The 13,322-nt window shown below is 35.9% G+C and overlaps 1 long non-coding RNA gene across 1 annotated transcript in view; it reads right to left on the bottom strand.

Moving 5' to 3' along the window:
• Positions 1–13,322, bottom strand: part of LOC307006879 — a 25,773-nt gene continuing 12,451 nt past the window's right edge. Inside the window, exon 3 of the long non-coding RNA XR_013799539.1 lies at positions 1–1,058. This is a non-coding gene — a long non-coding RNA (uncharacterized lncRNA). The remainder of the gene's footprint in view (positions 1,059–13,322) is intronic.

The raw sequence follows: 13,322 nt of genomic DNA on the forward strand, positions 1-13,322 counted from the left end.
GGAGGAAAAAAACACTTTTTTTTCGGAGGGCCAAACTGAGCAAAATTATGCAATTTGGTGCAGTTACTGATATTTAGATGACCATAAAGTAAGATGAAATTCTGATAGATTGTGATTCTAGATTCTGATAATGTAAATCAATGAGATTTTTCAATGAGAACAGTATAACAGATCACTTAAAATGCATATGCACATAAAAATTGTGTCTCAGAATAATGTCTTCAGTAAGATGATAGAGCTTTTACAGCAAAAATGCAATGCAATGATGATTGGCATAATCATCAAAAATAAAAGCCTGATGTATAAAATTATATTTGTATAAAAAAAAATTTATGTAAGGATAATAAAGTAAATCTAAGTTGTTTCAGTCCATCTTAAAATATTACTTACAATATAAAAGTAATAATACATGTACTTTATAAAAATCTGTACGATTCACAGAAAAAGGCCTGACCCAAAGGGGGACATTTTCGAATTTTTAGAGGCCTTAGAAATGTGTGTACGACTATGATACAATTCATTTTGTATGGTTAATTCCATTCAGTAAAACAATACACAGCGATTACTAACCATATTACAAAAAAAGATAAATAAACAGGTATTAACTTTCATAAAGTCTTTTAATGTTTGAGTGTTTAAAGTATTAATTTAGCTTTTTACTCTCGTTCCTTTCATATAATTTTTCACTCCAAGTGTTTGACCAGCACTGACAAGAGTGACAACATGAATACCCGCTAAACAAAGGAGACACTTGTACAAGAAAATACAATAACAAACAATGGATTGTAATTATATGACATCAAGCACAAGCGTATGGGGCGAGAAGCAGAAATAGAAGCAGAGGTATTCACAGAGACTCCTCTTCAGAAGAGGTCATTAATCATGGAAATGTGGCCGTGGTTATGCTCTCCTCTCATGGAGTGACATATCGCTGCTCTTCCTGCTTTCTTTAATTGTGTCCGCTCTCCCTGCTGGGCCATTGGCTGCGGGGCTGATGGACAGAGGAGGCGGGGCTCTGGCGGGGTGCCGCTCGGCGAGTCCAAGCTTTTTCTTTCTTTCTGTGACCATAAACAGCATCCCCCATTAACAACACACATGCATAGCGGTGTAATAACACTCTCAGACAAAGGTGAAGGTCTAAGTAAGACTCTTTCAACTCGATTCACTTGTGTTTTCATAAATCCTCTCCATATTTTAATGCGTTCAACAATTTGAGCCAGCGAATGCGGAACACAAAAGCTCTTTTACACATTACACTTGTAAAACTCCAAATATGCACCATACATGTATTTTGACTCCTGTACTATATTACACATCTTCTGAAGTTATACGACTGCATGATGTGGTGAACTGGCCAAATTTTAAGTTGACTGTAGGACTGACTGCCATGATCAGACATTATTGGTTATTTCATGTCTTGTGACATCAACAATAAATCAAAATGTATAACAGCTTCCTATTGGATTTAAAGTTGTAGCTAAGGGGAAGGTTTTCAGTAAAAAATGCCTTAAATTACAGCTTCAGGAGACTATTTTTGCAAAAACTGTATATATGGAAAACTTTTGGTGTTTTATGGTGCATGTGTGTTTTTTGGAGCTTAACTATGGAAGTCCATTTCTGCCACATAAGAAAACATGCTTTGGTAAATCAGAATTATATGATGACAAAAAATGTAATTATGACATAAATGATGAGGTCAAAATGATGAGATAAGTAGTTATTCTGAGATAAAGTGTGACACAAAAATGACAAAATGCCGTAATTGTGGCGCATAAAGTAAAAATTGACATAAAAAGTCAATTATGAGATTAAAAATGTATAATTACAACAAGAATCAACATTATAAGACAGTATATCATAATTTTGACTCTTTGTCTCATAATTATGACTTAATATCTCATAATTTACAACATTTTATTAAGACCTTGACAGATATGTTTATTATAAAAATTGTAGTTAGTAACGTAATCGATTACATAACACATTTTAAGTATTATAACTTGCTACTTATTGATTACTTTAGACTGGTTTATCACATTGAATTGAATATAATAATATTCTATAAATATATTCTGAATGATTTACTACCATTGTGTGAATAATATGTAATCATGTAATCAAGAAAATAGTATAACTGTAGTTTGATACAAGTATTTTAAAACGTAATATAATCTAATTGCAAGTACTTCATTTTTGTAATCTGATTACTTAATCCAGATTACATGTAATCATTAACTACCCAGAACTGATAACATGACTATGAATTTTTGTTTTGGGGAACTTTTCCTTAATCATTGCCAAGACAAAAAAAATTGCCATACTGCGGCAGGCCTTATAGAAGATTTGAAGTGATATATGTACGTGCACAACATGCACAGTCTATATGCACTGTAACACACATGTGAGAACCCAAAATCGATGACTGTGTCAATACAGTGTGTCTAAGTGCAGAATTAAAGGAGAGAGATACGGCAGGAAAGAGAGACACACATCATTCGATCAGGACGTTCTGAGTGTTATTTACAAGCACATCCCACTGCTGCGATCAACGATCATTTTAACAGTGACTGAAGTCCGTCTCCCAAAGCAGGGGAGGGGGGGCATCTTTACCCTTAGGGCAAAAAACATCATTAACATTATTATTGTTTGAATTTTTCCTTACTATTCTCCCTCCTTCTCTCCAGTAATTCAAAGGAGTCATATTTATATGCCCATCCTATTGAGTGTATAATTTCTATAGAGCTTGCATATGCAAATATTCAAGGGTTTCAAACAGCAAAAAACACATAGCCTACGTGCAATTATGTAAATTGTATTTTGTTATTCATGCAGTTATTCGCTTGCATATTCGGTCATGCATTCATTTGTGGTATTAACGCCTAGTAGAGCTGTAACAGAGGGCTGTAGGGCTCTCTCCACAGGATCAGATGCTGAGACAATAGACTGATGCGCTCACGCCGCACACAGAGCTGCTAACTTGACTGAGACTCAGAAGGAAAATGTTGTCTTAAAAGTGACACAGGCTGACAACAGAGGAGGAAACAACAGAAAGACACACGGTTCCCTTTCTCTTATTATTACTTTCAGATGTCCACATCTGGCTTTACACAGTGTTATTCTCAAAAATGTAAACAGTTTTTGGAGGAGGCACCTGCTGGTCCTCATAAAATGGTGAAAGAAATGTCTGAGCTGGATTGGATTTTTATTATTATTATTTGACCAAGAGAAAAAAAATATTTAAACTTTCTTAAAAAAAAAAAAAATGCTATAGTACAAATACCAAGAAAGAATACATTTATTTTCAGCACAAAGCACTTAAAATTCACTGGTTTTGTATCAATTCAAGGAAAACTTGACGTGTTCTAATCCTTTCTGCAATACAATTGCGTTTTAGTTCTTTCTTCACTTCACTGTGTCGCTGTATTCCCTGTTCGCTCTCCCATCTGAGCAAGCCACAGCATGCTCTATGTTTGGCTAAACTGCGTAACAAATTCAAGAGAATAGCTACAGTCAAAGACACACCACAGACTCCCAGCAGAAAAATAATCTTTCATAATTTATGATTCCACATGGGCCCTGACATTGTAGCCTGCTAAAACCCAAGAACATCTCTAATATTGAAGATGTAATGGCCTCAAAATTGATGTTAAAATAATATGATTTTTAAAATAAAGATTATATTTATCATTGTATAATAAAACAATTTTTAATAAAGATATTGTTTACCTAAAAAAATCTAAAAGGCATTGCACAAAGCAGTGTTATTTTAGTATCAATGAGATATTTGAATTCCTATTTGAATATTTTCATTTTCGTTGTGTATTGTAATTTTTTTCTTAAGTCTATATAGTTTTTATTCAAGTTTGAGTTATTTTAGTACATTGGTTAGACTTTTACTACTGACATTTTTCTCAGAATTGCGAGTTATAAACTTACAATTGTGAGTTGTAAAGTCAGAACTGCACAATATAAACTCGCAATTAGGATAAAAAGCTGCAATTGTGAGAAAAACTTCAGAATTGCTAGAGATAAGAAGTTAGAATTGCAGGATATTAAAGCACAGTTGCAAGTTATAAAGTCCAATTCTGAGAGAAAATAAAATCAGCTCACAATTCTGACATTTATTGCAATTCTGACAATTGCATGAAAAAAGAGTCAGAAGTGTGAGATAAAAAAGTCGCAACTATCTTTTGAATTGTTTAGTCAGTGGCAGAAACAAGATTCCATAGCTTTAACACAACTTCAGAAATTTTGAAATACATTTTGCAATTATTTTCTGTGGTAATCAACAGCATGCCATAAATATGCTTGTTTTGAACCCAGAACATTTCTTTTACATGCTTTAACCTCTCTGACCGTTCAATGTATTACTATAGATTTAGTCTTGAAGACACATATTTGCTAATACTGTTTATTCATTATATTAATCTACACCTACACGTAAAATAAACATAAATTAAAGAAATCCATATGCATAGCTACAGTAAGTAAATGTCATTGGCAATTAAACGAAGCACAAAACATTATCACAATGGCGTATTTATATTGATCAGTGTTATATGGGTCAGCAGACATTGTAATATATTTGCTCCATTTCTAAAAATGCTTCAGAGATTCTAACATAATGAAGCCAAGCACTGACCCATCAACTGCTGTGAGATTTCCAGTATAATATGAAGTAACGCTGATGGAAAGAAAAGAATAGCATGATATTGTAAAGTATCAGATGATATTACTGACTGTCTAATATTGCTTATGCTCACATGGATATCTAAATTGTAATGACTCCATTCTGCAAGCTTAATGATGGCTGAGACCGCCTGTACTTCACTTATAGAATAGATTGAATTACTCCCTCTCTCTCCTTCTCTCACTCTCCAACACTCATCCACACATAAACACCCTTCTCACCTCGTTTAAGCACCACACAGTCATATAGATCATTTAATCTGAGAGATAATGACCAAGAGGGAGAAGTCGCAATGAGCTTGCGTTTCATTAGAACAATTCCTTTAATTGCGTCTCTCTCTATCTCATCCTTCTGTCCTACTTTGTGGAATCAGCAACAATGAGCAAAGGGTTCACATACGCACACTGGGTTTATTATTTAGAGTCTCAAGGATAGGGACACTTGGGCTAAATTGCAATTTCCCTCGGTGCGATGAAAGAAAGCAGAGGGTACAGGATAAAGGGCATATTGAGTGCTCTACATCAGAGATCTTGGGCAAGATGAACAGACGAGTGTTTGGTTGTTTTCCACTGACAGGGTCCCAAATCGTACCGTCCAAATCACTTGGACCCCAGAGAGTAACCATTTTAAATTGTAAAATTGTGTAAAGTACAATAGGTTACCCTAATGCTGCTGCAAAAAAAAAAACTGGTTTAAGCTGGATGTAGCTGGTCTGCCAGTCTGGCCAACCTGGTGTTTAGCTAGTTTTAACTGGTTGGTCAGCTGGTCTACCAGCCTGAGCATCTGAAGAAGTGGCCAAAACCCCTCTAAATCCAACCTGCTAAACCCGCCATGACCAGGCTGGAAGACCAGCTGAGTCCAGACAACCAGTTTTGTCTGATTTTAGCTGGGGGGGGGGGGGGGGGGGGGGGGGGGGGGGGGGTTTCCAGCACCAGTTAGCATTATGCTAAGCTATTCATTAAACTGAAAAGACAAAGAAAGAGAGGTCCATTTAAAATTAAACGATAAGCCATTATTTACAACTATCTTGCTATGAACTCATCAAAAGCATGTGGCTTGCAATCTCAAGAAGCTGCATTGAAGGGGTCATGAATTGAGATTTTGACATATAAGAGGTTATCATTCAATAAGAATATCCTCTGCAGAACGACTCGTTGTGTATTGTGCCTCTTTATGATGTAATAGTGTGACGAAAGACCGCAGAAGAAAATGGACGCCTACCACATCATTGCAACTTTGGCCCCGCCCACTGGCGTGTTAGTGAGATGACGAGGATAGAAGAGTTTGCACTGTTAGTTATGATGAAAGAGTGCCGAAATCGAGTTGTAATGACGAGATCACTGCATTCTCAACATGTCACGTATGTGATCGGCTACAATGATCATCACTGCAACCTTTCATGCCACGATCAAATATAATGCTATAGATCTAAATATGCTATAATCAACCTTTTTACGATTAGTTAATCTTGAGAGTTGTAATAGTAAAAACGTGCTAAAAGTTTTCGAGAGAGTTCCACATGTAATACTTATTTCATATGTAAAGATGTTAGCCAATCACAGCAGTGGACGTTTACACTAAAGTCACACAGCAGACACGCCCCTTTAAACAGAGCGTTCAAATGGGCTAAAATTAGGTTAGGAAAAATGCCTTTTATTCCTATATTTGGAAAATTTTGGACACCTAACATTATATATACACACCAGAAACCATAAAATAATCAAACAATGCAGTTCATGACACATTTAAATGACTTTAGATGCTAAAATATCCTTATAAGAGTCATTGTTCAGCTCTCAAGTCAGTGAAAACATGGACTGGGAAGTCCACAGATCCTCGAGCTGAGCACCATTTATATCTGTGAAAGAGACAGAGAGTGAAATAGAAGCTTGAAGCAATGGACACTTTTTTACCAGAGTTACCTAATGTCCCAATAAAACTAGAAGAGTTATAAAGCCTTGTATAAACTTGCTGTTCCAGAGAGCATTCTGTACACACAGCGAAACTAAGCCACACACAAAACTAACCACAAACAAATACACATCAGGAGATCATGATTAAATATGACCCGTTCTAAATTAATGGGTTGGTAAGGTTTAGGAAAAACAAATCGAAAGTTAAAACAATCCAGGAAAGTTTAAACCAGGACAAATGACGGAATAGTCTTACCTCACCATGTTCAAAAGTCTTGAGCATCTTTTCTCCCTGACAGTTCACCCAAAAATAAAAATACTGTAATTATTTAACCAGTAAGCTATTTTTGAAGAATTTTACATAGCTCTTTTTAATGCAACTACAATTGATAGTGACAATGTCTGTAAAGAGAATTAAAAAGGCACTATAGTATTCTGAAGCCATATGTTAGCTCTGAATGAGGAAAAGTAAGGAATTTGTTATTTATATTATTTATCTTTTGTGTTCCAAATTGAAAATTAACATCATACAAGTTTGGAACAGACATGAGACTGAATTTTCAGCTTGTGTACAATGTACAAAAACAGTAAATCTTCTTGTCTTTTGGCATATTTGAACAAGACGAGGCATTTTGCAGTGTCTACAGTAATCTTTTACTAATATCTTGAGTGAATCAGTTAATAAAAGTGAACTACATCATTATCCACAAAATGCAGTGGTCTGCTGGCATTTATTCTCAGATAAATACATTAGCATCTTTTCTCCCCCATGCAGCTCCACAAGGTGAGTTCTTATCTTCCGCCTTCAAACTGTGACTGAACACTATTGATCTAGAGCATGTTGTCATTCAAATGATAATTAGGACTGGGTTACAGGTCAGGCTAAGATCCGTTTGAACATCTGGATGAGAGTTCCTCAAGGACAATGCAAGCAGCAGGACTTCTGAACCTCTCCAGGCCGTGGTCCATTATACAAATTATCTAATTAATTCCATCACTCCGATGCGCGGCAGCTCACTGGCCACCAAACCAGGGAAAAAAATACTGCTCAGGGAAAAATATAACATGTTTTTATTATTTTCATCTGTTGGTGGAATGTATGGAGCAGCAGCAAGTCAATACAGACGCCTATATCAATAATCAATTTAGTAGTCAATCTACAGTGAGGTTTGTGTGGAAACGATTCCAAGTTAGCTTTAGTAAAAAAAAAAACGCAATGACTAATAACAATTATAAGTTTATTTGGATGAGAAAATTGTGGCAGAACTCAAATTCACCAAAAAAAAAAAAAAAAATGACTGATTGCAACTTTGCATAATACTGTATAGTAAATTTTGCAGTTCCATGATGAAAATAACATTGTTCAAATACAGTGGCGGGCCGTGCATTTCACACATAGGCCTTCAGTGATGTCAACCCTGAATTAATAACTTTTAATAGTGTAGCAGCGCACGCACATACTCTCTATAATTGTTGTGAAATTCCTGTTTTTATTTTGCACCGGCAGTTATAGGGTTAATGCGGTGAGTTCGCGAAAGGTAGAGAGAAACGAGCAATTGAGTTCGGCTTTTGTGTACAGTGGTTCTTGCGTTCCGATTATAAATTCAGAAACGGATCCTCATCCCTGTCTTATCCTTCAATGGCTATAGTATTAATGTTTGAAAAAAAGAAGTTGTTTCGATCATACATTTACAAGAAAAATTAGGAAGAAAATCATATTCAGCACGGACAAAAACAGGGGCAAAAAATGCATTATAATGATTTTTTGGACATACTCTCCAAAACTGTTTTTTTTTACACAAAATCATCCTAATTTATTTCCCCAAAAAGACTCGAAAAGACTTTTCAGTCCCAGCAACCTTTTCTATCGCCATCGAGGCTAATGTGCTGAAAGTCGAGTCTATCCCGTCGTATTTCTGTCATAAGTTTTAATTCGCTTTAGTGCTGAGAGTGTCTGCTCGACAGAAGCAGTAACGTTAAACAGGAAAAACACCGCAAAACATGACGATGTGTAACGTTACAGCCGACACAAGCTCTCACACAGATTTTTGAACGATATCATTGAGATCAGCGGGACTTTTGCCTTCAAAGTCAGTCCTGGCATAACTTTACATTACAGTCTGTTCTGTTTTTACCCGGACATATCGATAGAGTTCCGTGACTCTGCGTAAGCTGAATAAAGCTGAATAAGGGATTTTTTTCCGGTAGGTTTGAAACTGCTGGTGGTCGAGGAAGGAAATAAACATTAATTTGTGGGTTGAAAAACTATTAAATCTACAGGTATTTTAGTTTACACAGTTCGCTACAGATGCGGTTAGCTAGCTCTGACTACCAGTAAAATAGTACACGCTCTGACCATCCAATCAAAGGGCGTGAAAATGCTTACGTTAATGTGTGCCTGCTAGATGGCCCCGGTGCAATCAACTCGATATCTGATTGGCTGATTAAATCTGACCGATTATCTGATTGGTTAAAGCAACAGTTTCATTGCCATTCATTTAAGCTACAGGCGCCAGCACTATCGATTCTGAAGGCCTCGAAGCAGATATATTTGACCCTGGCAACACATGATGACTGAAATATGATTGGATAAAAGCACTAAAATAAATATACACTACTGGAAGCAGCGCAACCAAGAGAAAAGCTATGGAATTATGAGAACGGACTATTGGGAATAATTTAATACTCATTCATAAAAAAAATATATTAAAGTGCAAGTTAGTGATTCTCATAGTGTTTAGGCCAGCAGAGAAGGCCTTGCTGGCCCTGACGGCCCACCACTGTTCAAATATATAATATACATAAGCAAACCCACTTCTCTTCAAGATTATCCCAACATGTTCTACAAAATGCAATAAGAAATGGAGAAAGCAGCATAATTAACATATTTCATTAACATTGAATAAATACCTTTTAAATGTACTTAACTTCCATCTAAAGACTATCGATTAAAGCCATGTTAATTTAATTAAAAAATAAACATTCAGAAACTGAAATGTGAACAAAAGTTGAATGTAGTCAAAGAAAGGGGAAAAAACACTGCAACCTATTTTGCAAATTTACCAGGTCCAGATAAGCTTTAAAACAACTCTGTGGAAGGGAAAAACAGACTAGTGTTTGCAGGTGACGGTTGCCAAATAGAGATAGTTGCCTTTAAATGCATGTCTGTGTGTCAAGTGTGGACTGTAGACACTGGCGGAAAAGTCTTATCAGACTTTACTGTGAACATATTGTTTGCATGTTATGATGTACAATAACAAACTAAACTGTTTTTGATCCCAGCATGCAAATACACACATCTGATGTAAATGAGAGCACCTGGGGAGCAGACGGACAAACAATGCAAATATTGCCCTCTTGTGGCTCCCCTGCTGCCAAATGCAATGTGCACGATCCCTCTGTAATACCCTGTATCATCTTCTTTTCCTGAGAACAGCACGATATGCAACTGTTTAAACGTTATCTGCCAATTTTACTAACCATTACGATGTGGTCACCATCATATTGATGCATTTAAATGTTTACTTTTGGAGTTACTCTAAAACAAAAAGTCAAATCTAATGGGAAATCAGTATTTTATTGTTTCTTTTTGAAATTCTTTTTGCATTAAAGCACCTCAAATATCAATTTATTATTGATTGTAGCCTAGCACATAATTGTGCGTATAATCAGAGTATTGTACAGTAAATAGTGTTAGATAATAGAGTCTGCTAAATCAGTGACTCTCACCTGGTGGATTGCGATTAAAAAAAGGGTCACAGTTCTGTTCTGATAGGGTAGGTTACAGCAGAGAAAAGGCTATGCAAAATGTAAAAATATAAAATGCAACCATTTGTGCATAATTAGGATAGCACAATAAATAATCTTGTCAATTTATGGCAGCGAATAACAACCAAATTATGAAAGCGAGTTGACATACTATGAATGGAAAGTGGAAACTATATATATATATATATAGGCTATATATATATATATATATAGACACACACACACGCACACACACAAATGAAATAAACAGTGCTTTCAGGTTTTTGATGTAGGTATAACAGTACAAAAATGTAATAAAGTAAGCAAATGTGAAATAACACTACATAGACTTCACTGTATAACTTAAACATCCTTATCAATAAATCATTATTAAAGTTACAAAAGTTATTCAGTCAAGAGCAGTGAGTGATTTTTTCTTTGTCCTTTGTTGTTTGATTAACATTAAAAACACAGGCAGCAGCAGGAATATTAGGCTGCTTTCACTTTAAGAGCGAATGCGCAGATCTAATATACTGATACTGTACATATGCGTTTACGTTCATTTAAGACATAACCGACTATGTTTACTAGGATACTCGCTATTTTTTGCTCAAATCCGCTCAAATGCAAGAAGACGTGAAAGAAAGCTCAGTCTTGTATTCGAAATGAGCTCCTTTTCACGTATTCCTCTTGAGTTTGAATATTTAATTTGTCAAGGCATAAACTTTCGGGACGATGGAGCACTGGCCCATCAACTGTCCCGAGCGAACGTGTGATCATGTTCAAGCCTTGTTAGAACTTAGAAGTTACCGGCCAAATGGTGACACTGTTTCATATACTCACCAACGCAAATTTTTACTCGGATGTGGCGCTTGGCGAGTGTTAATTTCATATGTGTGTATATTTATCAGAGGTGGAAAGTAAAAGTCCAGCCATATGTTTATTCCACCCATGAACTCAGTCAGCTGATTTCACTAATTAGTTCTATCTCCTGGCTGAAAAACTGTGCTAATTAGCAAATCCAGGTGATTGGAACAAAATACTGAGGAGGACTTTTACTTTCTGAACCTGGACTTTCCACCTCTGATATTTATTTCTTTATTTATATATATATATATGTCACTTAACTTGTCACTTAACACAGTGGTTCTCAACTGGCTTTGCTATATTCATTGATTTTATATTATACAGTATATATATATATATATATATATATATATATATACTGTATAATATATAATATAAAATCAATTAATATAGCAAAGCCAGTTGAGAACCACTGTGTTAAGTGACAAGTGACTAAAGAAACTGAAATAACATTAAACTTATGAATTTAGTCCAACCTTCCCCTCTTGCAATGTCACTGTTAATTTATTTGTAGCTTAATACTGATGGACAAAGGTCTCCATTTCAGCTCGGAGACACTGAAACAGGTTTATCTATGCGGGTTATTAACCTTGACCCACTGCAAATACGCTGCACTTCCAGGGGCCTCCGGTCCCATGCCATACATTTTTATGCCCTTAAGAAGTTCGCCCCGGCAACAGCTACAGTACAGGCTGTCCCATCGCTCAAAGCGCTTTAAACTCATCTTAATTGTCACATGGGAGCCGGCGACGGGCACCTTAATTGATCTGACCTTTAGCTGCGCTTTTTAATTTCCAATCCGCCTTTCATTGTTCCATCTGCCACTTTTAAAACGACATCTGGTTAACTGTACTTTACCGGGTGATCTCTGTTCGGTTATTTTTAAAACGTAATGTATGCTTCAACAGATGTTAGTTTTTATAGACTAGGAGTAAAACTGAGCTCAGATATATTCGCAGTGTCTGCAATAGTTCCCCCAGCAATTCAAATATTGACACCAGGAATTACAAGCCTCTTGGCCGCCAGTGAACTCCACTATTATGTGGAGGCTTCTTATTTTGCAGCCTATTAGCAAACATCAATTCAAGCTGTATTTTCTCTCATCATATGGCATAAATAAAACATAAGCCTGCAGTTTATAAAACGATAAACATTATTTTGCAGCGGAGGACTCATTTTTACAAATATGACTGCTGTCAGCAATAAAAGAAGTATAAAAAACACATACAGATGCCGTTGGAGAAAAGATTAAAATATGCTTACTGTAAAACAATTGTGTTGTCTATTGGAAGGTCATACGGCAGCATATCATAATGGGGGCCAGTCATGTACAGTTAAGTCCTAGAGGCGTTCCAAGGATTATTGTTGTGGATGTATAAATAAGCCTTACTGCCTTAAAGCTTTTTCATCTTTTGGCGCACTACTGTAAATAGGATGTAACTAGAATCACATCTCTAAATAACTCTCTTAATAAATAATCTCTTCAAACGATTATCTTCAGTGGTGACATGGTTACATTATGTGATTTTCCTTTATACAGAATTTTTATTAATATCTGTTGTAATATTTTGGTTTGTGGTATACGATTTTTTTTGTACATTTTTAATGGTCTGGCCAGTGAAAATATTGGCAGTGCAAGAAAAAAAAACATGAATCATGTATGTATCATTTTTAAGTAAAATTCCACAACACAAATAACCTTTTAGCATGTCAGATATTAAACGAATCTCACTATCGGCACTTCCTCTGTCTCTATAATGAAACCACACAAGTGAAGAGATGAAAAGCCAGTCCTTGGGTTCCACAAACTCTCTTTCACATCCTCACACGACAACTTGTCGATTTTTACATCCCTGCTTGAGAACTTAATTGTCATGCCTTTACATTTTCTGATAGATAAATTTCCTAAAGCATTATATTATCACGCCGATGACTGTACCTTCAGGGGTGTTAAATTAATGGCATATAATTGACTAATTAAATGCTTATTGATTAGCAAGTTCCTAGGTGATGAGGATGCAGGAAATGGCTACTTTTACGCATGAAAAAGTGCCCATTTTATCCCAGTCTCCATCCCAGCAGTACCGGAGGCCATGGACAACAGA

Source organism: Phoxinus phoxinus, assembly GCF_949152265.1.
Source record: "Phoxinus phoxinus genome assembly, chromosome: 11".
NCBI classification, from domain to species: domain Eukaryota; kingdom Metazoa; phylum Chordata; class Actinopteri; order Cypriniformes; family Leuciscidae; genus Phoxinus; species Phoxinus phoxinus.